Here is a 24,730-nt window from a genome sequence, read left to right on the forward strand (position 1 = left end):
TCTTAATTAGCCTCCTCAATATCTAGAAACCATAGGCTATGAGATATTTCAATGACTATGCCACTATCATTCCTGGATATTGAACTCCAGCACTTTTAACCTTCTATCCGAAGTATGGACTATTCACATATTCTGCCTTTGAGTATCTCGTACGTTGTTCCTCTTTACCTTACTTACCTTAAAATCTCGCATCGTATCTTCTATCCCTTTCATGACCTCATTCCACATAGATATAATTCACGTCAATAACTTGAAGTTCTATTATAATTCTTACACCTCTAGTGCATACACAATCCGGTAGGAGCTTTGTACTGACTTCGTATGAGGCTGGTACTCTTCAGTTTGTTTCATCATAGAGCTATTATAATATATGGCTATTGTACTATCTTTCTTATACCTCTGCTACTTAAGACTGATCCTGAGGTCTATAATTCTCTTGGTCTCTCCTGTTTTCTTAGTCGATGTAACTCTTTAGTCTTCTCTTCTTTCTAATCAGCCTCTATGTAGGCTTAAGATATCCTCTGATCTGTAGCTCATGGTATCAGTTATTTCCTTAGCCTTTCATGGGAATTATAGAATATCCATGATACAATCTTCTAACAATTCAATTCTTTTGTCTATTCACTTGGCATAATTCTTTCTTTTCATACCAAAGTCTTCTATGGCTGTATGATTGTCAACAAATATGCTTCCTGGATAATGCTCCAAAATCTTGAGTGTATCCATAATGTACTAACTCTGGATCATTGATCAAATAATTCTTTTGTTCCATCTTAGCTTTCTTTCAACGTAAGCTATTACTTTTCCTGGTCTTTCTGCCCCCTTGTTGCGTCCATACTTAGCTTATCTTAGTGCCCACACTTTCCAGAGTTTTTATACAACTCATATGATCTCGAATATTACCTTTAACTTTTACTTCCCGTTCATTAGCCACGGTAGGTGCCACTTTTCTTTGGAATGCTTAATATGTTGTTGCGAGATTGTTGTTATATGACCATTTCCTCTTTAGATCGTTGTGCTTAGGTTGAAGCCTTCTTTCTTATCTCCTCTTCTAGTCTTTTGTTGTAGTACTTAGGGAGAACCCTTGACTCTGGTAAAGCTGTGAGCTTATTACGGACCCTTTTTTATGTTCTTACTTGCCTATAATTATCCGTAGTTGCTTACCTCCATGCCGTTGTTCTTGTAGGGTTGCTTCTGAACTGATATTTTGACTGTCTTCCCAGTGACATTTTTTTTAATCCCCCTAACACTCATACGGTACCTTTAACTATCCCAACTTTTGTTTGAATATATCTCAAGAATTATAATGATATTCTTCGAAGCTGAATTCTCCATGTTAGGTTCTACTATGTTTATCATACACGATCTGATGACTCGTCTGTAACCTCCTGTTTTGCCATAACTAGGATCTTACTAACCAATTACTAACTACTCGTTGGCCCATTCTCATGCCAATATTCCTCGTAATCTTTCTTGGGTTATTTCCTTTGTCTTAACTTATGTCTCGCACTGGCTCTTTATTTATTAATAATTGCTCGGGCAAGAATTTTCACTTCCTTTTTTTTTGACGTCGTTCTTGCACAATATTCTTGAATCGTAACGCATCTGTAAGATTCGGATAAGTGACATCTCATTCCCCTTTCATTTATCGCATTCTTCCTTTACCACTCCATAGTCACTAGAACCACTTAACTCTAACTTAATGCCACATCACTCCATATTCCCCCCTTTAGGGGTGTACTAAAAGCTGAAGCTATGAGGATCTACCTATAGAGGTTTTACCTTTTCATATATGGCGTCGTTTCTCAACATCAATAATCCTTACTCGCCTTGTGGAAATCCTTCTGTACCAAGGACGACAAATTCCCTTACTCGCGAGGGTGATACTTAGCGTAACTGCACATACATTCTCTTAAGCTTAACTTTGCTCACATTGCTTGCTCTAGGGAAGCATCTCCCTGAATGACCATTCTCTGAATTCATCATGAATCTTCTTATGTGGTCCATTCTATTACCACCAGAACAAAATCTAAAATTACCATGATGCCGAGTACCTTCCAATCTTTCTGTCCCTAATTCATATTTAGTTTATCTTGTTTACCAGCTCATACTGATTTCTATTACTCTGGGGATTAACTCTCTCCTCTGGTAGTCGTGTTGGAGTCACAAACTTATTTCTCAAAATGAGGATATAACCTTATGGCCTATACTCTTTTGTTATCTTAAGGCCCATCACCTTTCATCTTTTCCTTTATTTGACTATAGGTTCTATAGCACTCTACCATTTTCATCCATGTATCACACCTTATTAATAATGTTTCCTTATCTCTCTTCTTATTACTATGCTAATATTTTTGCATATCCCTTTTCTTGTGAAAACTTCAATATGACATTCTTTCGCTTTTAGCTTTCCTTTGCTTTATCTAGTGGTTCTTCAAGTTGCTTAACATTCTCGCTTTACTAGGGACACTAGCAACACTAAGGTAATATTTATCCCTTCAAAGCTTATAGTGCATGTGTTTGTAGCACTCATATCTGGCTGCACTATTTTAGAGTGCACCATCTAGGTGTCTCATAAAGAGATATATTAGCACATTGCAATATCCTTCGAAAATGTCAACCGATTCAATCAATTTATCCATCATATCTTCTTATAATACTTTTGTTAACCCCCATAGGGCATATCTGGAAGGGATGCGACCAATTGTATATGCTTCTATTACTATTGAATATAACTCAAAAAGCTTATGTTCCTTTGCCTCAATTATAAACGATGTTAACCTTTATTAACTGGGTGTCTCGTGCCCTTCTTCATCTTGCTTCTTTTGCTTGTTGAAACTTGTATTTATCTTTTTAATTTCTCATTGTCTTTCACCAAAAAAGTGGATAGGCATTCTTGCCTTAAGGCTTCTTATCAGGAAGCTTACACCTTTCAGTATACCCATGATCTGCTAAAGACCTCATATTTACTTATCGTAGGTATCATACAAAAATCCAATTCTTCTGCCTCATCTCTTCCACAACTATCTCTCTCTCTAACCTTGTTTCCAGATGTAGGCATCGTCTTATTACGAATAAAATAGAATTTCAGAAGTTGAATTCTTATAAGTGAGCTCTACCACACGATCTAGAGTAAGAAGAAAGAGTGATAGTCTTAAATGTCATGTAGCCTCCTGCTTATAAGTGTAGTGCACGACATACCCATAAACAAGTCTCTACTAGACACGGCTTGTAGACTCCCTAGGACAGAACTGCTCTGATACCACTTTTGTCATGACCCAAACCGATGGGCCGCGACGGGCACCCGGTACCTTACTCAACCGAGTTCCAACGTAACATATCTTTCTTATTACATTATCATATACACATGACATACGGACCTAATAGGGCAACATGATCTTTTATAAACTCAAAACATAGGCCGACAAGACCGTACAATCTTTCACGTACAAGACATATGCCTACAAGCCTCTAAGAGTACATAAATGTTATAAAGGTCGGGATAGAGTCCCGCCATACCAAACAATACACGTCTAAATCATACTAACCAAATAAGCAACTCCGAAGGAAATGGAGTGCACCAATATCTTCCGCTGAGCTGATAGCCTACTTTGAGGGCTCTCGACTTGTCTATCGAGACATGTGGGCATGAAACGCAGTGTCCCCAAGCAAAAAGGGGCGTCAGTACAAATAATGTACCGAGTATGTAAGGCAGATAAATAAGTACATAAGATATATGGAAGAAATATAGAGTACATGACTCAACCTGTAAGTCTGAATAACTTTGGAAATCATAAAATACTTTTAGCGTCATGCATATGCGTATGAATGTCATGTCATGCATATGCGTATGAATGTCATGTCATGTATAGGTACATGTTTCATAACATTATCAGCCTCTGAGGGCATCCCATCATATCATATCGGCCATTGTGGGCAAAATCATCATCGTATACCAGCTGATCAGGTGGTGGTGCGTATATAATACCGTAACCTTTTCCCATATCCTATATACATATATACAGATATCCATATCTCATATACATATACATACATATATACGCGTATATAATGTCATCTGGTCATGGGTCAATGCACATGAATGCAATGCATGAAAAGTACGTCAGTAAAATCATTCGGAATGTCAAAAGACCATTTTGCCTCTTGAGCAATATCATAAAGTAACATCTTTTCAACTTTCGTATTTTTCTGATACCCATGAACAGATGATAAAATATTATGACACATGAAAATTAAAGAACATGGATATTTCTACTTCTATGAGTAGAGCCACTTATGGAATTTGTGCATTTGCACATTTCGTTTATATCATATGGATCATACCAAAAGAAAGAAGGGATAGCCTTAACATACCTGGAGTAGGAAAAATCCATATATTATTATTCTTGAGAAGGATTAAATTTCGTATGAATCTCTTTACAAATTTAAGACTGCCGTCACTACAGTAACGTGAGGTCTCACTTTAAAAGTTCCCTCACCAATATTCCTTGTTCTTTCTTTCCATGTAATTCTTGCCAAAGATAAGAATTTGATACCTTTGAATATGAATTGGAAGATACGTAGTATCATATCTATCTTTGAATTTGATACTTGCCTTATGTGGAGCCTTGCTATTCTTTCAGAATTTTGGATGATAAGTATAGGGTCACCTTATCTCCTTGGTCATGATAAAGATATATATATATATATATATATATATATATCTTTTAATGGTTCAAAGATATGTAACTTTCTTGGATTTAGAAATCCGTATGTTGTAATCGGTTGCCACATAACCATAATAACTAAGAGTCATATTTTTTTGTAGTGGCTTGTTGTCACGTGGCGATATTTTATCTCAACCACATTCTTTAATTAATCACCCACAACTCCTTAATTGACTAGGTAATGTCTCATTATCCAATAATTAACCAATTATCCACATAATTAAGAATTATCTCCACTCACTAAAAATACTACTCACTTTTAATATACCTTATGCATCTTACTATCATGGTCATGTGGTACCTTGCATGGTACTAGTTTATAATTATCGGGTATTATCGCTCGACCCATTTTTTTTTAATCTCAAAATACCAAACTTTGACAAAATTCGTTTTCTTAGACTTGCACCCCCTTTTACCTTTATGAATTTACTAATCACTTGTAAAATAGCATAATCCTTATAATCCCCAAATAATCTTTTTCTTTGACTGGTGTCAATTACCTTATGACAAATTCCACGTAAAATACTTCAAGGTGCAACATCGTCGTAGCTTATTACCGCGATGCGTAATATCACTAATTTAATGCTATAGGACGTAATATTGCGGGGCGTAACAAAATCACTGGGCAGGTTCTCCTTGTCCATTTTAGCTTCTTTTTGACTTGTTTTCACTTGGTTTCTTCACCATTACTTCTAAATCACATACAACCTGTAAAATAGAAGTAAATGACATTAAATACACGATTTTATCACTCAAACATAGAAAATGTATAGATTTAAAGACAAGAAAAGGTTGTAAAATACCAACTTATCAATGATCAACTATCCCTTATAGACGAAACGAGAATGAATGCAGTTTCCCATGGTCAACTCTATCAGAATAGAATGCCCAGAGCCTTCAACAATAGTGTCAAGCCAAGACAGTTCACACCGGGGCAACTGGTGTTAAAGAAAAATTTTCCGTATCAAGATGAAGCCAAAGGGAAGTTCTCTCCCAACTGGCAGGGCACATGCATGTTTCACCGGGTTTTGACAGGAGGAGCCCCCATACTTGCAGAAATGGACGGAGAAGTATGGCCAAAGCCGATCAATTCAGATGCGGTCAAGCATTACCATGTTTAATTTTTATGCTTTCTTATATGATGTAATTGAACTACGCTTGACCGGATTCCTGTATAAGAGGGGATACGTAGGCAGCCCTATGGGTTCGGTCACAGTTCAACAAAAATTTCATTTCCCCATGCAATTGGAAACTGGGGCAGAATTTAGAGGAGGACCCTCAAAATTCTAAAGTAATTTTAGCCAATCGTCGCGCGAGCAGCAGTCATAAACGTCGACCCATCAAACTAGGGCCAAATTTCTCGGAGGACCCTCAAAATTCCATAGCAGGAGAGGTTGCAGTGTCCTGAGCTACGTCACAGTCGTTGGTTCATCTAAAAGTTATTTTTAATTTGTTAGACTTTTACAAAATCATGCATGTTATTATTGAAACTTCTTTGTTAAGCAACACTACCCCAATGATACAAACGGTATCACCAGATCAAAGCTGAACGAGTCAAGCAAAAGCTAGCGGGGATACGGGCTAACCTTTCCCCTTACAAAACTCACGATTTTTCTTTGAATGCAGGCACTAGGATTGTTAAATCATTAGACATACTGTGTGCCCACGGGACAAACATTATTCAAAATACGATTCTCAGAACCGTTGCACTTACCAACATTTGCTATCAGCACACACCAGTAATGTTCCGTATGTCACATTGCTCCCAGTAATCACAACGCCGCAATCTGTTATCAGCTAAGAAAAATCTACTGTCAGTTGTTATCTTATTTCGTGCATAAGGATACCATTCTGCCTTCCGAGACTAAACGTTGTCTCCATCTGCATCTGCATTGCATAAACGTTGTCTCCACCTTCATCTGCATTGCATAAGGCTACCATTTTACCTTTCGAGACTAAACGTTGTCTCCATCTGCATCTGCATTGCATAAGGCTACCATTCTTCCTTCCAAGGTTAAGCTCTACCTCCATCTACATTCGCATCTTTGCATAAGTCTATCATTCTGCCTTCCGAGGCTAAGCTCTACCTCCCATTTTTTTCGAAACTAAGCGCTATCCCAAGCATTATTTATCTCGCTTCTCTTACAGGCTAGGCTTTGCCCTTCAATTCGCAAGACTAAGCTCTGTCTTGTTCGCATCATACTACTGCATCCTTCATGAGCTGAATTATCGCCAACTCATCCAAGGGCATTATCGTTTGGAGGCACCATCTTTATAGCTTAATAACACCATGTCATGGCCTGAGGATCTCTTTCAATATTTTGCATATTATTACTCAAAGGCGTCATGGTTCGGAGGCACCATCCTTATAGCCGGAGAACACCATTTCATGGCCTGCGAATCCTTTATCATACGCTTCATGGCCCAGGACATCATGATCTAAGGACGCCATTCCTAACCATCCAAAGACAACATTCATGGTCTATCGGGAATTTTCATCATGTTTAAATTTATGCACAGTGTACGCTTGTATTGTTTCTATTTGCAGGTAAATCGGCAAGAAACGACTATCCCAGTAGTTGCGATCCTGCTCCAGTTCCCTCAGCCATATTAAACCTAACCATTCCTGTAAACCTTTCACTCACCCAGCCCTAGGTGTTGCGTCCGTTCTTGAAATGGCCTCATCGGTATACTCCGCCGATGGATCCTGAACTACAACGGCCTGATTCCTGTAATACCAAGGAAATGTAGGTAGCTCAGAAGCCAGGGTGCAGCCTAACCTCTTCAAATTGTTTCGCTCGGTCAAAATTGGCCATCATTTCATTACTCGGAAACTCTTTCATTCTTCCCGGTTAAAGAGGGACAGCTGTTGATACCTAATTTTTCCCTATATATTTTTCAATAAGCAAAATACCTTCAAAAAGCATATATATATGCATATACAAGCATGTCTAAGGTTTTTATTATTTTTTCCATAATTTTAAGGTTTTAAATTGATTTATTTTCTCCATTTTTATCCATAAAATCCCCAATAATTATTTCGAAAAGTATTGTTTTGATAATTCACCTATTTGATTTCAATATTTATGCCAAAATATGTCTAAGGTAATTTTAATATATTTTTATAATTATATTTATTATTTTTAAATCTAAATTGAACATAATTGCAATATTATCCCTTTTTAAGATTTAATTATGTTTTATATGCATAAAATTGGGTTTTATATTTTTAAATTTATAATTATATATTATAAATCATTTTAGAATTTTAAAATTATTTTTTAAGAAATTATTTACTATTTTTTATAAATTAAAAAAAGGAAAAAACTATCTATTTAAATTATAGCCAAATTGGCTTTCAATTGTCGCCAAATCGGACCCCTAATTCCCAGCCCAGTTTACAATTAAAAAACCCGACCCACACCTTATTTACCCATACCCAAACCTAGAACCCACCTACCCCATTTAATCTTGACCGTTGATCTCTCAGATTAACGGTCCACATCATTTCTTTCCTTTTTAATCAAACAACCCCCCAAACCCTACCCTATTTTTCATTTGAGCTACCTCTGAATTCTCTCCTCCTATATTCTCTCTAAGACACCCTCAAACCTTGATCACCGTCCACCCTTCTCCAGCCACCTCCCTCGCTGGAAACCATGGCCTCTCATCATCTCCTGGCCCCTGCTATACTCCACGCCGGTTTGATACTACCCTAAGGTCCTCAGGTGAACCTGGAGCAGTTCAACTCTTATCCATGATCTTTCATGCCATTTCCCGGCTATCTATGACTATTCGTGTAAGATCTATGACTTTTTCCGGTTAAAACCGGTGACGTTTTAAGGTCCTCTCATCTTCTTTGGGTTCTCTGAAACCTAACTCTTGAGATTTTCCACCTTTCTTTAGATCTATCTTAGATCTAGGTATATCCATGAGTTTTTAACCTATTTTTCTTCTTGTCTACCATTTTCCAAAAAAATCTAGATTTGCTATTGTTCGATTCTTCTCAGATCTTTCTAGATCTGAGGTGATTCGAGTATTATTAAGTGTTTTCTTTTAAAACCTCCTGTTTTAACTAACTATTTCAAAATTTTAATCAGTCCTCCTAAACCAGGGTTCATCCAAAGTTGTTTTTTAAGGGTTTTTCTGACATCTAAGTGTTTTATTAATTACCCAAACCCTAGTTGATTCAATGGGATTCCTTCAATCTTTGCATCGATTTTGGGTATTTTTGTGGTATCAGTCATGTTAGTTTACTCTATCTTTGGACTTAAACATTCTTCCTTGTTAAATTTGGTATTTTTGTGGTTTTGCCCTAATTGATCTTTGTTAGAGTTCAAACCTGCTTTTCTGTCTAAGTACTGTATTTTCTTCGAGGTCTTACTCGATTTAATCCCTATTCTATGGGATTTAAGTAATTCTCTTCGGAAATCACTATTCTTTTGAAGGTTTTGCTAATTACTTTACTATATTAAGATTCGTGTGCATAGATTATATTTATTTCCTTGTTTATGACTTTAATTGATGATCTCTGCCTTAATTAATTGCCTGTATAATTTATGATTCTTACCGATTCCTTATTTGGTATAATCTGGACTCCTTGCCTTAATTAAACCTTTGTTGCTATCGTTAATAAATTACTCCAATTAAGGGGGACTATTCCGAACCCCTTTAGGTGATTTAATTTTGTGATTTTCCCTAATTGACTGGCTTCTAATTCTTTGCCTTATTAGTTCTACTCCTAAAGTGATATATATACACTCTTGTTTTACCTCTCAACACACGGACAATTAGTTCAGAATACACACACACACTCAAACTCTATCTTCCTTCTCTACTACTTGTGCTAACTGCTTATCTAGCCGGCTGAAAGTCAAGGCTAGACTGTGGAACACTACTTGCTTTACTTTCTGCATTTCGCTTCCTTATCTGGTATGTTACTAGTTCAATTCTGAAACTCAACTCTATGTGCTTCTTGTCTGTTAATCCATGTCTCCTTCTACACTAACTTAATGACTCATGTGTTTAATTGCCTTTCTTGTTTACTGCTTTATTCAGCATACTTAAGTTTTGCCCTCTCTTGTTCAAGTGTAATCAGCATGTCTAATTGAGTTTTGTTTATTTCCCTCAACTAGTATACCATGTTAGTATCATAGACTCCTAATGTACTTGATTAACACTAAGTGGCATGACTAATTATGTAGACCCATGTCCTCAACATGACTACTATGTCTTATTACTACTCTATTTTCAAGCATGATTCCCTTGTTAACACTTTAAAGTAGTAATTGTTTGTGTTCTGAAGGCCAATTAGTTCCTACTTGTTCTTTGTACTTGCTGGTCTGTATGCATCACTTCTCAGCCCTGTTTATGTGTTTCTGATTTGGACCCTCTATGTCCCCAACCCCTTACGTCCCTACTTGTGAATGTTGAGATGATACTATTTGTTCTGTGTGTGTTGGCTAGTTCCAAGATGTTGTTGCTCCTATCCCCTTCTCCTTTCAAAAAATATTTTCCCTAGGCAACTCTTCTGTTGTTTTGCAAACTTATTTCAATCATGCTTTGACAAAACTGCTTCCAACTCAACCCTTTTAAAACTATGCCAAGAACTCTCACATGTACTCTTCGACCACTAGGTTCTGCCCCTTTTGTGTGAGTCTTGCCTTGAGACCATTGAGCTCCCTCTGAACTTGGACACATAAAAGCTAACCTTTCCACATTGCACTTACTCTATCTTGGCTATGAAATCTGGGCGTGAGCACTGCCCGGGATCCCTTGAGGTCCTTAGGGAACTCTGACACACCTGGATATGAGAAACACTATAGAACAATCTTAGCACTTGAAGTGATTTATTACATAACTCAGAGAGAAAGTCCTAATCAGGCCCCCTATATTGTAACTTCCTTGTTTTTCATTTCTACTTATCTTATTCATTTCAATGTTGGTCTGTAATAACCTGTTGTAAACAAGTATTGGGGTGGCTAGTGAAAGGAATCGGGTAAATATGCATGCTATAGTTATTAAGGGTAGAAAACATGTTATTAGTTTTATATTCCTAACTGCATAATAGAAACCATGCTCAGGTTTCTTATACGCATTAGAAATCATGCTCTTAGGTCTCCGTGTTTATTGTTTCAGCATGTGTATACTTAAAAAACCATGTGTTAAAATATGCTAATAACTAGCAATTTACCATTATGTTATGCGCTGCAAGTACACTTAGAGATCCTGCCTTAGGATAAAAACAACGCTAATAAACAAGTCATTTCCATATCTTCTACATATTTTGAAAGTATGTAAGACTCATGCATTTAGAAATCCTGCTCAGGTCCTACATATACATTATTCTGCATTTTTTGCATTAGATATCATGCCTTTAGGATCACATTCACATCCGCTTAGGCATCTCTAGTGCTGGTAATAATTCCGGAATTCTGAACATTTGGAACGACATGTTTAGTAATACAATTCAAACGGCCTTCCCTAAGTAACCCTGATAACTGGGACACTGTTTTACATCTAGGCAAGGCTTAGGTGCTAAATTTGTCAAAACTAGAAACATGCTTCTTTATGCTGCTTTATCAATTGTTAAAATCAACATGCAAGCCTGATTCGGACTTCTTTTCTAAGTCATGTAATAAATCTGATTTTGTTGTTATCATTTTGATACCATGCATAGGATCTGAATTTAGACCTTAGTTGTGTATGAGTCATGCTGTTTATGTGCACTGTATGTGGAGGTATATTTGAGCCTTTTGTTTGTCTTCCATGCTCCCTTTAATTGAAGTCCTACTTGTTATTATATGTCGCCTTAGTATTTTGCCTTTAAACTTAAGGTTCTGCCTAGAACTTCCCCCTTTTATAGGATAGGAGTCCTAAATTCCTCAGGGACTGATAGGAAGGAACGAGTAACAGCATGCAATATGGGTCTAGACCAACCCTTGCTTTAATTACCTTCATGGGGCGGGAAAGGATAGATATGGATATGATGACCGGTGCGTTAATACCACGTATAGCCCATCTCTGAGGAGTGTCATATCGTGTATTGCATTAATGTGATCCATCTTATAAGCAAACCTAGGACAGCCCCCTTTTACATTCCCAAGTATGTTTAGATTGCAATTATTTTCAAAATCTTGCCTTTTATTTGTCCTTTTTCAAACACTTGTGTGTCTCAACTTAAACCCCCTACTAATTGAGCCATACTTGTTTGCTTTCTACTTGTACAAATTCACAAAAACTGTTTGGCCGGGAACCATACTAGTGGATACTAAGGGGTGCCTAACACCTTTCCCTTAGAATAATTTCAAGCCCTTACCGTATCCCTGGTTACCAAACGTAGTTATAAATGAACCCTATAGGTGCCCTAACGTACCTTAAATCATTAGGTAGCGACTCTTCAAAATTGCAAACCCACTTTCCAAAGGGAAAGAGTTGTGATAACTAAAAATGTCATGAACCCGATTCCGCGAAGGAAAAAAGGGGGCGCGACAAGTATTATAGGGATACTCAGTTCAAAACAAGTGTAAGATTAACAAATAGTGCATGGAACAAATTTAGACATTAGGCTAACTTATAAGAGGATTCATATCATTCAAATAACCTAATCCTAAGTTAACAGTGTTACTCATAGGGCTGGATGAGATCAAGAATCACATAAAAGTGACAGAATCATACTTGGAATTAAAACATACTAGTCGAACAAAGCATAGAGAATGAAATTATGAAGGATTAGGGCATACCAGTTAAGTAAGAAAGCAAGTAAATATGCCACAGCAGTTAAGTTATAGAATAACTTGGCCTTGGCTATCAGTCAGCCAAGACCAGAAACAATGAGCACAAAATCCGAGTGAAAAAACCAAGTTTTAGTGAAAGTATGAGACTTCGAGTTTGTCCTAAAGGGAAGAGGGAAAATGGTTTAAATAGAGTTCAATTAGGCAGACAAATATAGGAATAAATCAAAAACACATAAATAGAGAATGAAAATAATTCTATAATCAATTTGAAGTCGAGTTCAATCAATTTGCAGGACATAACATATAATCAGGCAAGTACCACTTAGACAAAGGTATGTATTATACAAAATCAATCAACAGTCAAGTATCGGATAAACTAAGGTAAGGAAATAATGAGAACAGGGTAAATAAAGCAAAATAAGGAAACATCAATACCATACAAGAAATGAAAGATTAAGATCTTAGTAAAAGATTTCAAAACCCTACTTTTTGGGTAAACCATAAAATCATCAGAGTAAAATAAGGCAGACAAGAGAATATTCAAAAGGCAATATCACATAATGAACCTAGACATGAGTTTTAAAAGATAACAGAATCAACTAAGATCTGAAAACCCCTAGTTTTAATTTTTAAGAGAAAAATTAGTAAGAAATTACTACGAAGATCATAATAGGGGTGCACATAGATAGATTTACGGAAACATTACAGAGAATATTAAACAAAAAAGGAAACTGTAACAGATCTTGAAAAATCTGAACCCTAGCTTTAGGGTAAATGAAAAATCAGGGGAAACTCAGAGATTCATACCATAAGAGATGAAGAATGAATACAGAATGATGGAAAATCAAAGTTCGAACCAGATTCGGTTCAAAGTGAAGGAGGTCGGCTTGACATATTAGGCAAGCTACTATGTTATACCATAATCGAGTAGCCAGTAGCGAGATGAGACCGATAGGGTAAGACAATTACCAAGGGGTTCCATATCTGGTTGGAATCAAAGGGGAACTAGAGGGGATTTAGGTGACGGCGCTTAGGGTTCGATAGAGAGAAAAGGGGAGGTTGAGAGAATTCAATGGCGGCGGGTAGGTGATAAATGTGTTAGGGTTAGAGGGGTGGTATAATTAAAAGGGGTTGGGGTGTTGGGAGCCGTGTATCAAAGACTGGGATATTAAAGAGGAAATCGGTTGGGTTTTAAATGGATATGGGTCTGGGTTAATGGGTATTGGCCTAATGTATTGGGTTGTGATAGTGGGTAGTGTATAGGTCCGAAATTAATTAAGAAAAAGGGCTAGATTTTAAATACACAATTAAATCAGTAAATAATTTATAAAAAATAATTTATAAATAACAAAAAATATCACTTGTTGAAGAAAATGATTTAAAATAATTACTTAACATTATAAAAATATAAAAAGTCATTTTCATGTAAATAATGTAATTATGCATATATATGGGCTATTATTGCAAAATATGTCATTTTAACATAAGGATGCAAATATTAATATATATATATATATATATAATATTTAAAGTTTAATAAGGATATAAATAATGAAAAATTAGGTAATAAATTATTACAAAATTATTTGTGATGCAATTAGTAATTATTTATATAAAAATACAGGAATAAATTGATTAAAAGCCTTTAAAAATTATAGAAAATTATGTAAAAATACTTGGTGATGCTCATGCACTATTTTGAATATATATATGCAATTTGAAATATGTGGGAAATTGGGTGTCAACACATACTTTGATGACCCTTGTCCTTATTGTGTAAGACCATACTCGTGGCAAAATTATTTAAATTCTCCTGGGGGCAGATTATGCGCACAATCTCAAACCCATGAGTGGATTATTTGTGATAAGCGTGGTCGTCAAAATGGTTATTGGGAGTATCGTGCTTATTGTCGCTCCCCTTTTTCCTCACGGAGTCCGGGTTTTGACATTTTGGGACAACTCCTTTCCTTTTGGAATTGGGTAAGAGATTTGAAGAGTCGCCACCTAATGGATTGAGGTGCGTTAGGGCACCTAAAGAAAATAACTCATGAAATCAATTTACATCATCAAAGATTGGGTAAGGGCTCCAAATTACCTTGAGGGGAAGGTGTTAGGCACCCCTCGAAGTCCACAACGGTGGGTCCTGGCCAAACTCAATTAAGCGAATTAGTCTTTAAAAGAAAGTTAAACAATTTAAATCAAATAGATAATTACTTTAAACAAGAATTAAGGGGCCTTATTTTTAGCCTATATGATCATTTCCATGCAATACTTAGTAACTTTCCCCAAATTGGGGTGTTACGCATAGCATTAGCGCACATGTCATTATCTCCTTTACAACCCCATTACTATCTTTCAGTTGTTACCTAAGAGTTCTAGCAGCTTCTAATGTGTACCTTATGCGTGCACTACCCGTCTCTTACCTATAGTCCTAGAGGTATTTAGGACTTCTATTTTTGGATTGATCTTGGCTCACCTAAGTTGCTTCAAAATTAGAAAACTAAGCGACAAAAAAATTCAAATAGGACTGTCACATGAGGAGCAAATAAAGGCTTTGGTTAACCTCCACAAATAAATAGCAAATGCACGCAATTCAAATAGAGAATTTTATCAATTTAAGACCCTATAGACAGGATATCTAGATGAGCATAAACATAATATAACATAACAACTTTATTTAAGCAACAGCAGAACCTATCAGTTTGCTTACTACTTTTTGTTAATATTCTGAATCTGGGCATGTTCCAAGCAACAAAAAATCACAGTTTTTTAGACCCAGAATTCTTAATTACCCTGTAGGCTTGGCTAAGTGAGGACCAGAGCAGAATCCTATAGGCATGGTATCTAAAACTATTAATTAACGGCTACAGTTTATAAACTAGCTACTGATTTTAACAAACATGTTTTTATCTCTTTAGATCCTATAGACATGCTTTCTAATTTATAGAATCAGTTAGCTCCTATAAACATGATTTCTAGGTGTTGGGACTGATTTATTTAGTTTCTATAGACATGATATCTAAATTCCATAAACCGATTTTATATCCTAAAGCCATGATATCTAAATTGTAGAAACTGATTTTACATATCTCCTATAGGCATAGAATCTACGTGGGTAGAGATGTTCACAAATTGCCAGGCAAGTTCAGTAATTTACACAAAGAAGATCCTATACATGGTCTCTAATGCACATTGAGATTGAGAATATGCGTAAAACATGGATTCTTGATGAAGAATTGATAAAATAACCTATAAGCATGATTTCTAGGATACCAAGTATGAAACTCCAGATTTCAAACAGTGGGATAAGATTCTATAGGCATGATTTCTAATGGTATGCGCATGAAGAATCACAGCAACCTACAAACATGATTTCTACCCGAACCTGACAAGGACATATAAAAATCCCTGCCCAGTTTTTACTAATAATCGCATATCTATTTTTACAAGGATTATTACGTTGTTACAGACCAGTATGAATAAATTATACAAAGCTATTCATCACACTATAGGGAGCCTTAGCAGGTCCAATATCAACTTGGAAGCCAGGCCTTCAATACAATCTTGAAATAGTAGCAGGATCCACAACACCTTAAGCGAGGCTTCCAGTGTGTCAAAGTTCCCAAAGAGCCTAGGCAATGCTCATACTAGATCCATACACAAAATACATAAGATATTGGAAACCAGCTACAATGTGTCAGAGTTCAAAGGAGTCTCTGGGACCCTAGGCAGTGTTCACGCTGATAGCTAAGAGTAGAAATTTGAAAATAGCATATGTAAGGGACAATTTTAGAAAAACGGTTTGGTTTTTAGGAACAAATAGGTTCAAATGACCAGACTACAAACAGAACAGAGTACATATTTAGCAGATTGGTATTAGTTCAGACATGGATGATATACCAGAATTAAAGCAATCACAACAAGGGCAGAAATACTTGAATTACAGACAAACCTGACCATACATATTGGCAATACCTAAACCTGTTATGGATGGGGAGCATACAACTGAATCCATCAAGTTGCACATTACAAAATATTACCTAGTCTATTAATTATCACTAGGTGGGACTATACAAAATCATGATGATGTTTGTAATAACCAAGAAAACAAACACATAACATGGGGTAGCAGGAACTAAAGCATATTAATCTGGAAAGAATTAAACAGAAATCATGGGCTAGACATGCTAAGATAAACTAACCACACAAGCATATATAACAGAGTCAATTAACATGAATTAAGGCATACTAGTCAGGAAGAATGCAAACATGTGGAAAATAGAAATATATCATGATTTGAAGTAAACTAGTCATATAATCACATGGAGTAGAAAAAGATAACAAGAACTAAGGCGCAACAGCTGAGGAAGATAGGGTCAGGAATCATGTATCAAATAAAAGCATGTTGAGGTCCATGATAAAACTAACTACATAAGCATATAGAATAGAACAAGAAAACAGAAATTAGGAATACCATTTAGGGAGAAAGAAAACATGAAGGTGAAGGCAATTGGAATCCAAGAGTCTAGCCTTGGCTTTCAGCCAACTAGAGAATGCAGCAAATCAGAGTCATAGAAAGAACTCAAGTTGTGTGAGTGTAAGTGTGTATGTGTATGTGTGATATTGTGTGTCTCAGCATGTGTTTTTTAAGCGTAGGTCTCTTTTAAAATAAGAATGGTGAAAAGATCATATAGCATACAGTATTATAAACAAGTAAGGTAGGAAAATCAAGGGCACACAAATAAGGTATGCAAAATTAAATTAACTAGTTAATTAGGGCTAAATTTCAATCGATTAAGAGGACAAAATCTGGAAAATATCACTTAATCTAATGATAATCTCATACGACATCAATTAGCGGACAGAATTTAGGTTTAATAAGGTAAGAAATAAGTCCAGAGACCATTTATAGGTCGTGCCAATAGGTTGCCTAGACAGTGGAAAACAGGGCAGGCTAACTCAATTCATCAAAGTTCAGAACAACTGCTTAAATTTGAGTCGCTAACAGCTACTATCGACTAGTCTGCACTCAATGACAGTCCCAAAACTTTGATGCAAAATAAAATCATACTCTCGACCAGCAGTCATGAAGAATCAACAGCAATTAAGAAAAGTATTTCGCATATCGACCTCAAAATGCGATCAAAGCAACACTAGAAAGTACGTATCTCAACAAAACCCAAAACTGTAAAGAAGAAGCTAGAGAAGGATTTTCTAACATTTCGGAATTAAACCATAAGATTTTTTCAAATTCTCAGCATTTCAAAATTATTTCAGCATTCATTCAAAATTCAAACTACAACAGCAAAAACTCATTTTATTTTTTTTAAAACTCTAACTTAAACAACTTAAAATATGAATCGACTACGGCTTAGCAAGGGGTTGCAATAGTTATAAACACTGAGACGAACTGACTGGATCGACAACACTCAATGAACATCCAAGAGTAATTTAGAACTCATTTTGACATATGCACAGCCAAACCAAACCAGAAATACTCGTAAAAGTAGCAAGCAGACACACTACGACCAACAGTCACCAAGATTTAGAACAGTTCAAAAGCAGCTGGACTCAAGCTCTCGATACATTTTTAACCAAAACACCAAAGATAGGCTACAAGAGATGAGAAATGAACCTGAATCTGTAAACAATTCTGATTAACTTTGCTCGAACGTTGAATACAAGTGGAATACAATAGCCAATATCAGCACGATCAGCAATAGAAACGAGTAGAAATAAAGAAGAAGAATAAGAATAAGAAGAAGAAGAAGAAGAACCACTTTTTTAACCCTAGCCTTTTCTGCAAAAAAAATCTCTCCAAAAAACAATCCCCCCTCAACCTGTTCAGAGCACCCCCTTTACACCCAAACCTAGAAGCTTCCTCAAAAATCCGAAAATAAACCTCTCTAGAACGAATTCGGACAGATGGAGAGAGGGGATCGATTCAAAATCAATCCATAGTCCCCATTTTTCGGAATTCATTCTCAAAAGCACATGGAAGATGAAAATCTGTCAGAGGCCATTAGAATATTCGGTGACGTGGAGAGATGAGGGTGCGTGGGGTGCATTTGAGCTCACTCGCCTGAAATTTGGCGAGTTTGGATGCAGCTCTGAAGTGGAGAAGAGAGTGAACAGTAACGCCCGTCGATTTGGGTCTTGGAGATTAGGCTTTGTTTTTGCGTTTATATTTTAGGGATGGGTAAAGCCGGACCGATCTGGGTTGGCGTGGGTCGCAGGTCTAAGAGAGTTGGGCTGGGTGAGGAATGTGGGCCAGCGGGTTTTTCTTTGATCGAAGGGGTTTGGAACCTAAAAAACAGCCTTTTTCTACCTCTTTTTCAATTGTTTTTCTTTTCCTTTTTTTAACTAATTAAAAAAAAACTTAATTAAATTTCTAAAATTTAATTTTCAAAATGACTAACTATAATATTCACAAAAATTAATTACTCCTAGATTAAAAGAGAAAATTACTAGTTTAAAATAAAAAGGTTAAAATGCAAAAATAAACCAATTTTGTGATTTTCATTTTTTAATAAAGCAAGTAATTTATTAATTAACCTAAAAATGTAAAAATAAACATGCATAGATAAATGCAGACAATTAACAAAAATCCTATGAAAAATCTACAAAAATTGCAAATAGGGAAAAATTTATTTTTCTTGTATCTATGGGAGTAATTCATATAGGGCGAAAATCACATGCTCACAGCTGCTCCTCTATGCTCGAAAACATGCAGAGTTTTTGGGTAAAGATAAAGTGAGCGTATACGAGCGATTTTTGCCCGTTTGAATATTCTGTGGGAAGCATTTTTTGAAAGACTTGACCGCAACCTACTTCCGGGGTTGCCTACATATCCTTGGCTAAAAAGTAATCAGGTCAGTGTAGTTCAGAAATATTTGGTAGCTGGGACTACCATGAAGCTGTGATTTCACTATTGCTGCTACTGCTACTGCTTACTGAATCCCCTTATTACACCAAGATAAAATAAGAAAGAAGCTAGACTAGACTATGATCTATGCATTACAAAATCCTATCTATATCTTCAAACTTGCTCTTGTGGTTATTGTTGCCTTGTTGACTTGCATTCTCCCGGTGGAATCCCCTGTTGCCGCTTTGAATTGTAATCTGAGATGTTTTCCCTGCCTGACTACTGAAACTTGAGTGTATTCCCGTGTTTTCCAAGTGGGCGCCTGATTGCTGAACTTGAAAATGTATTCCCTTGTTTTCCAGGTGGGAGTCTGATTACTGAACCGAAAATGTATTCCCTTGTTCTTTAGGTGGGCGCCTAATTGCCGAACTTGAAAAATGTATTCCCTTGTTCTCCAGGTGGGCACCTGATTGTTGAACTTGAATGTATTCCCTTGTTCTCCAGGTGGGCGCCTGATTGCTAAATTTGAAATGTATTCCCTTGTTTTTCAGGTGGGCGCTTGATTACCAAAACATGAAATGTATTCCCTTGTTCTCTAGGTGGGCGCCTGATTACTGAACTTAAAATGTATTCCCTTGTTCTCCAGGTGGGCGCCTGATTGCTGAATTTGAAATGTTTTCCCTTATTTTTCAGGTGGGTGCCTGATTACCAAAACTTGAAATGTATTTCCTTGTTCTCCAGTTGGGCGTGTGATTGCGGAACTTGAATGTATTCCCTTGTTCTCCAGGTGGGCGCCTGATTACTCAAATTAAAATGTATTCCCTTGTTCTCCATGTGGGCACCGAATTACTTAACTTAAAATGTATTCCCTTGTTCTCCAGGTGGGCGCCTGATTGCTGAATTTGAAATGTATTCCCTTGTTTTTCAGGTGGGCGCCTGATTACCAACACTTGAACTGTATTCCCTTGTTCTCCAGGTGGGTGCCTGATTACTACACTTAAAATGTATTCCCTTGTTCTCCAGGTGGGCGCCTGATTGCTGAATTCGAAATGTATTCCCTTGTTTTTCAGGTGGGCGCCTGATTGCTGAAACTTGAAATGTATTCCCTTGTTCTCCAGGTGGGCGCCTGATTTTTGAACTTGAAAATGTATTCCCTTGTTCTCCAGGTGGACGCCTGATTTCCACAAAAACGAAGGAAACTTCTGCCCCAGTTTGGTGCTGGGCGCATCTGTGAGTGTTAATTGATTCATGTTACCATAAAATCTCAAAGAACTTTAAAGCTAGATCCCATTATCCAGGAGGGTCCTGAAAACTCCTAGTTATATGACAGTTTTAAATCTAATTTATATTTCCTAAAGGTACGACTTTCGCTAAATCTTGTTATCTATGAAGACCTTAAAACTAAATCTCATTATCCAGGAGGGTCCTGAAATTTAAAATCAAATCTCATCTTAAGGGTGAAAATTTCAGAGCTAAATTCAACTTCCTAACGGTGAAACTTATGCTAAATCGTAGCATCTAAAGGAGGTATTAAACTAAGTCCCATTATTCAGGAGGGTCCTTAAAATTTCAAATTGAATCTTATCCTAAGCATGAAAACTTCAAAGCCAAACTTATATATTTTCAAGGTAGAGCCAAGCTAGATCTTGTTGCTCATGAATGTTTTGAATTTTAACTAAGTCCCATTGTCCAGGAGGGTTCTGAGAATTTTTAAGATTAAATCCCATTATCCAGGAGGGCCCTGAAATTTTAAAATTAAATCCCATTATCCAGTAGGGTTTTGAAAATTTAAAAACTAAATCCCATTATCCAGGAGGTTCCTGAAAATTTAAAATTAAATCTTGTTATCCAAGAGGGTCCTGAGAATTTAAAAACTAGATCCCATTATCCAGGAGGGTCTTGAAATTTTGAAATTAAATCTCATTATCCAGGAGGGTCCTGAAATTAAAAATCAAGTATTATCTTAAAAGTGACAATCTTGCGGCTAAATTATATTACCCTACACTAGAACGTACGCTAAATGTTGTTATCTAATTGAAATCTTAAAGTTAAGTCTCATTATTCAGGAGGGTCCTGACAACTCTTAATTGAGTCCTATTTTAAACATGCAAACTTTGAAACAAACTTATATTCCTTGGGGTACATTTATGCTAGACTTTGCTACTCGTGATTGTTTTGAATTTTAACTAGGTCCCATTTTCCAAGAGGGTCCTGAGAATTTCAAATTAAATACCATTATCCAAGCGGTTCCTAAAAAATTTCAAATACCAAACCTGTCTGGTGCTTGCCTTTCCCCTGCGGCGGATTTTTCCGAAACAGCCGAAATTTTCTGCCCCTGTTTCAATCCAAGAAAAATCTTGTCAGTTTAAAATATGATGGTTAGTTGATGACATTCTTTGCTGAAGACCTCTCCGCTGCCATGCTTTATTTTGATTGGCTTCCTCTACACTGGCTAAGAACCGCTTGACTTTCCGACTGACTTTCAAACCCCTATGACTTTGGATGACCCGGGTGTTCTATACACGAACTGTTGTTTCACACCTCCGACCCCTTTATATAAACCTCTACATCTCCCATGAAATTACTAAATCATTCTGCCGATGGAAATTTTGCTGGCACTTTATCCCACTTTACATCATGCCATCTTGGGTATACTCTGGCCGCACTGTGCTTTGCAATTTTTGAAGCTGGTAGTGAGCTTTGAAATTCCTTCTTATTTTCTTAAACAGAACTGACATTGGGAACATCTTAGAGAAATAAACCCAAAAGAAATAAAATGCAATGACTTTCTGAGTTAAGGATAAGAAAATCTAAAATTGGAAGACTATCTGAAGAGGAAAAAGAAAAGAGACTTATCTGAGTGGAGCGGCTGGCACCAATGATCATGAAATGCATTTCAGATTAATCGGCCCAATCTGTCCAACCGATCAACTTTTAGTTGCCATACTTTGTTGCCCCGGAATTTCCATAACCTAATTTCTTCACCAAAACCTTTACCTTGTTCGGCCTACGGTGCCCTGAAGGGTTTTCACCAAAAAGCCTCTCTCATTTGTTCATATCTCAACTCACCTTTGCCCTACGGTGCCCGTGAGGGTTTTCACCAATAAGACTCTCTCATTTTCAATATTTTCTGCTTGGACTAGAGTGTTGCCCTTGATATGAATCACCTCCATTTGCCTGACTTGACATCTCACGAAGACTGATCGGAAGGTCTTTCTTTGGAACTTAATGTGGGCTTTTGAATAGGGTTAGAAAGAAAGGATATCAAAAACTCAAAACAATTCGAATGGGTTAAAAATTGCAACTTTCGGAATCAGATTTCTTACAACAACCACAACTTCTACCCCAGTTTCTTTGCTTGGAAACTTTTGGATTTTATTTGATGGGACCGAACCGTGAGGCTGCCTACGTATCCTTAAAAGGAATCAGGTCGGACGTAATTCATGTCATAGAAATTACTTTGTTGTTGTGATTTTCTCTTTTCTCTTTCTTCTTTTTTTCTCTTTCTTTTTTTGCTTTCTTTTTCTCTTTTTGTTGTTTTTCTTCTTCTTCTTCTTTTCTTTTATTCTTTTTTTCTTTTCTTTTTTTTTTCTTTCTCTTTTTCTCTTCTTTCTTTACTTATCTTTCACGCTGGTGTTTTTGATATTTGCTACTGATCCCGAAAGAGGCGTATGAAAGAAAATAAATAAGGCTCAAAGGGGGTAACAAAGGATAAAGTGTTTAGATAGCAGAACAAAATGCCTTCATCATTCCAAATCTTCAAAAACATGCCAAGTACAAACAAATATAAATTAACCAAAGAAAATCATACATAGTGTCTCTTCACCGCATTGGAATTGATGGCCATTTCTACACACTTGCCTTCTATATCTGTTAAATACAAAGAGCCATTTGACAACACTCTAGTTACGATGAACGACCCCTAACAGTTTGGAGCGAACATGCCTTTGGTCTCAGCCTGATGTGGAAGGATACGTCTTAATACTTACTGACCTACTTCAAACTTCCGTGGACGCACCTTCTTATTATATGCTCTTGCCATTCTTTGTTGATACAATTGGCCATGTCACACTGCTGCCAATCTTTTCTCGTCGATCAAACTCAATTGTTCCAAGCGGGTTTTGACCCATTCATCATCATCGATCTCAGCCTCCGCGATAATTCGAAGGGATTGAATTTCCACTTCTGCGGGTATCACTGCTTCGGTGCCATACACCAACAAATAAGGAGTTGCCCCTACTGAAGTATGGACAGTAGTGCGATAACCCAGAAATGCAAACGACAACTTTTCATGTCACTGCCTAGAACCCTCCACCATTCACCTTGGGGCGATATGGGGTGGAATTGCGATGTGTAATCTTAAACTGTTGACATACCTCCTTCATCAGATGACTATTGAGATTAGCCCCATTGTCTGTAATGATCACCTTTGGTATCCCAAACCGACAAATGATATTTGAGTGCACAACCTCAACTACCGCCTTCTTGGTTGCAGACTTGAATGTTTTAGCCTCTACCCACTTGGTGAAGTAGTCTATGGCCACCAGAATGAACCTGTGCCCGTTTGATGCTGATGGCTCAATTGGCCCAATGACATCCATGCCCCATGCAACAAAAGGCCACTGTGTAGACATCGTGTGTAATTCCGATGGTGGGGAATGAATCAAATCTCCATGCACTTGGCACTGATGACATTTACGCACGAAACTGATACAATCTCGCTCCATACTGAGCCAATAATAACCTACTCGAAGAATCTTCTTTGCCAACACGTACCCACTCATGTGCAGTCCACAGACTCCAGAATGTACTTCGATCATAATAGTTGTAGCCTGCCTAGCATCTATGCATCTCAGCAGCCCAACATCTGGAGTCCTTTTGTACAGAACCCCTATGCTGAAGAAAAAATCGCTTGCCAAATGCCTAATTGTTCTCTTTTGATCACCTGTGTCTTGTACTGGATACACCCCCATCCTGATGTATTCCTTGATATCGTGAAACCAAGGCTACCCATCGAGCTCTTCTTCTACCACATTACAATAAGCATGCTGATCGTGGATCTGAATTTGCAAAGGATCCATATAAGCCTTATCAAGATGGTGCAACATTGACGCCAGAGTAGCCAAAGAATCGGCGCCCTCATTGTGAATCATTGCAATATTCCTGAACTCTTTTGATTGGAACCGTTGACAAATATCCTGCAAGCACTGTCGGTACGGTATGAGTTTTAAATCTCGTGTTTCCCATTCTCCCTAAATCTGGTGCACTAGAAAGTCGAAGTCACCCAAGACCAAGACTTCCTGGACACCCATATCCACAACCATCCTCAAACCCAGAATGCATGCCTCATACTTAGCCATGTTGTTAGTACAGTAGAACTAAAGCTGATCTGTAACAGGGTA

This window comes from Nicotiana sylvestris, chromosome 1 (assembly GCF_000393655.2).
Source record: "Nicotiana sylvestris chromosome 1, ASM39365v2, whole genome shotgun sequence".
Lineage (NCBI taxonomy): Eukaryota > Viridiplantae > Streptophyta > Magnoliopsida > Solanales > Solanaceae > Nicotiana > Nicotiana sylvestris.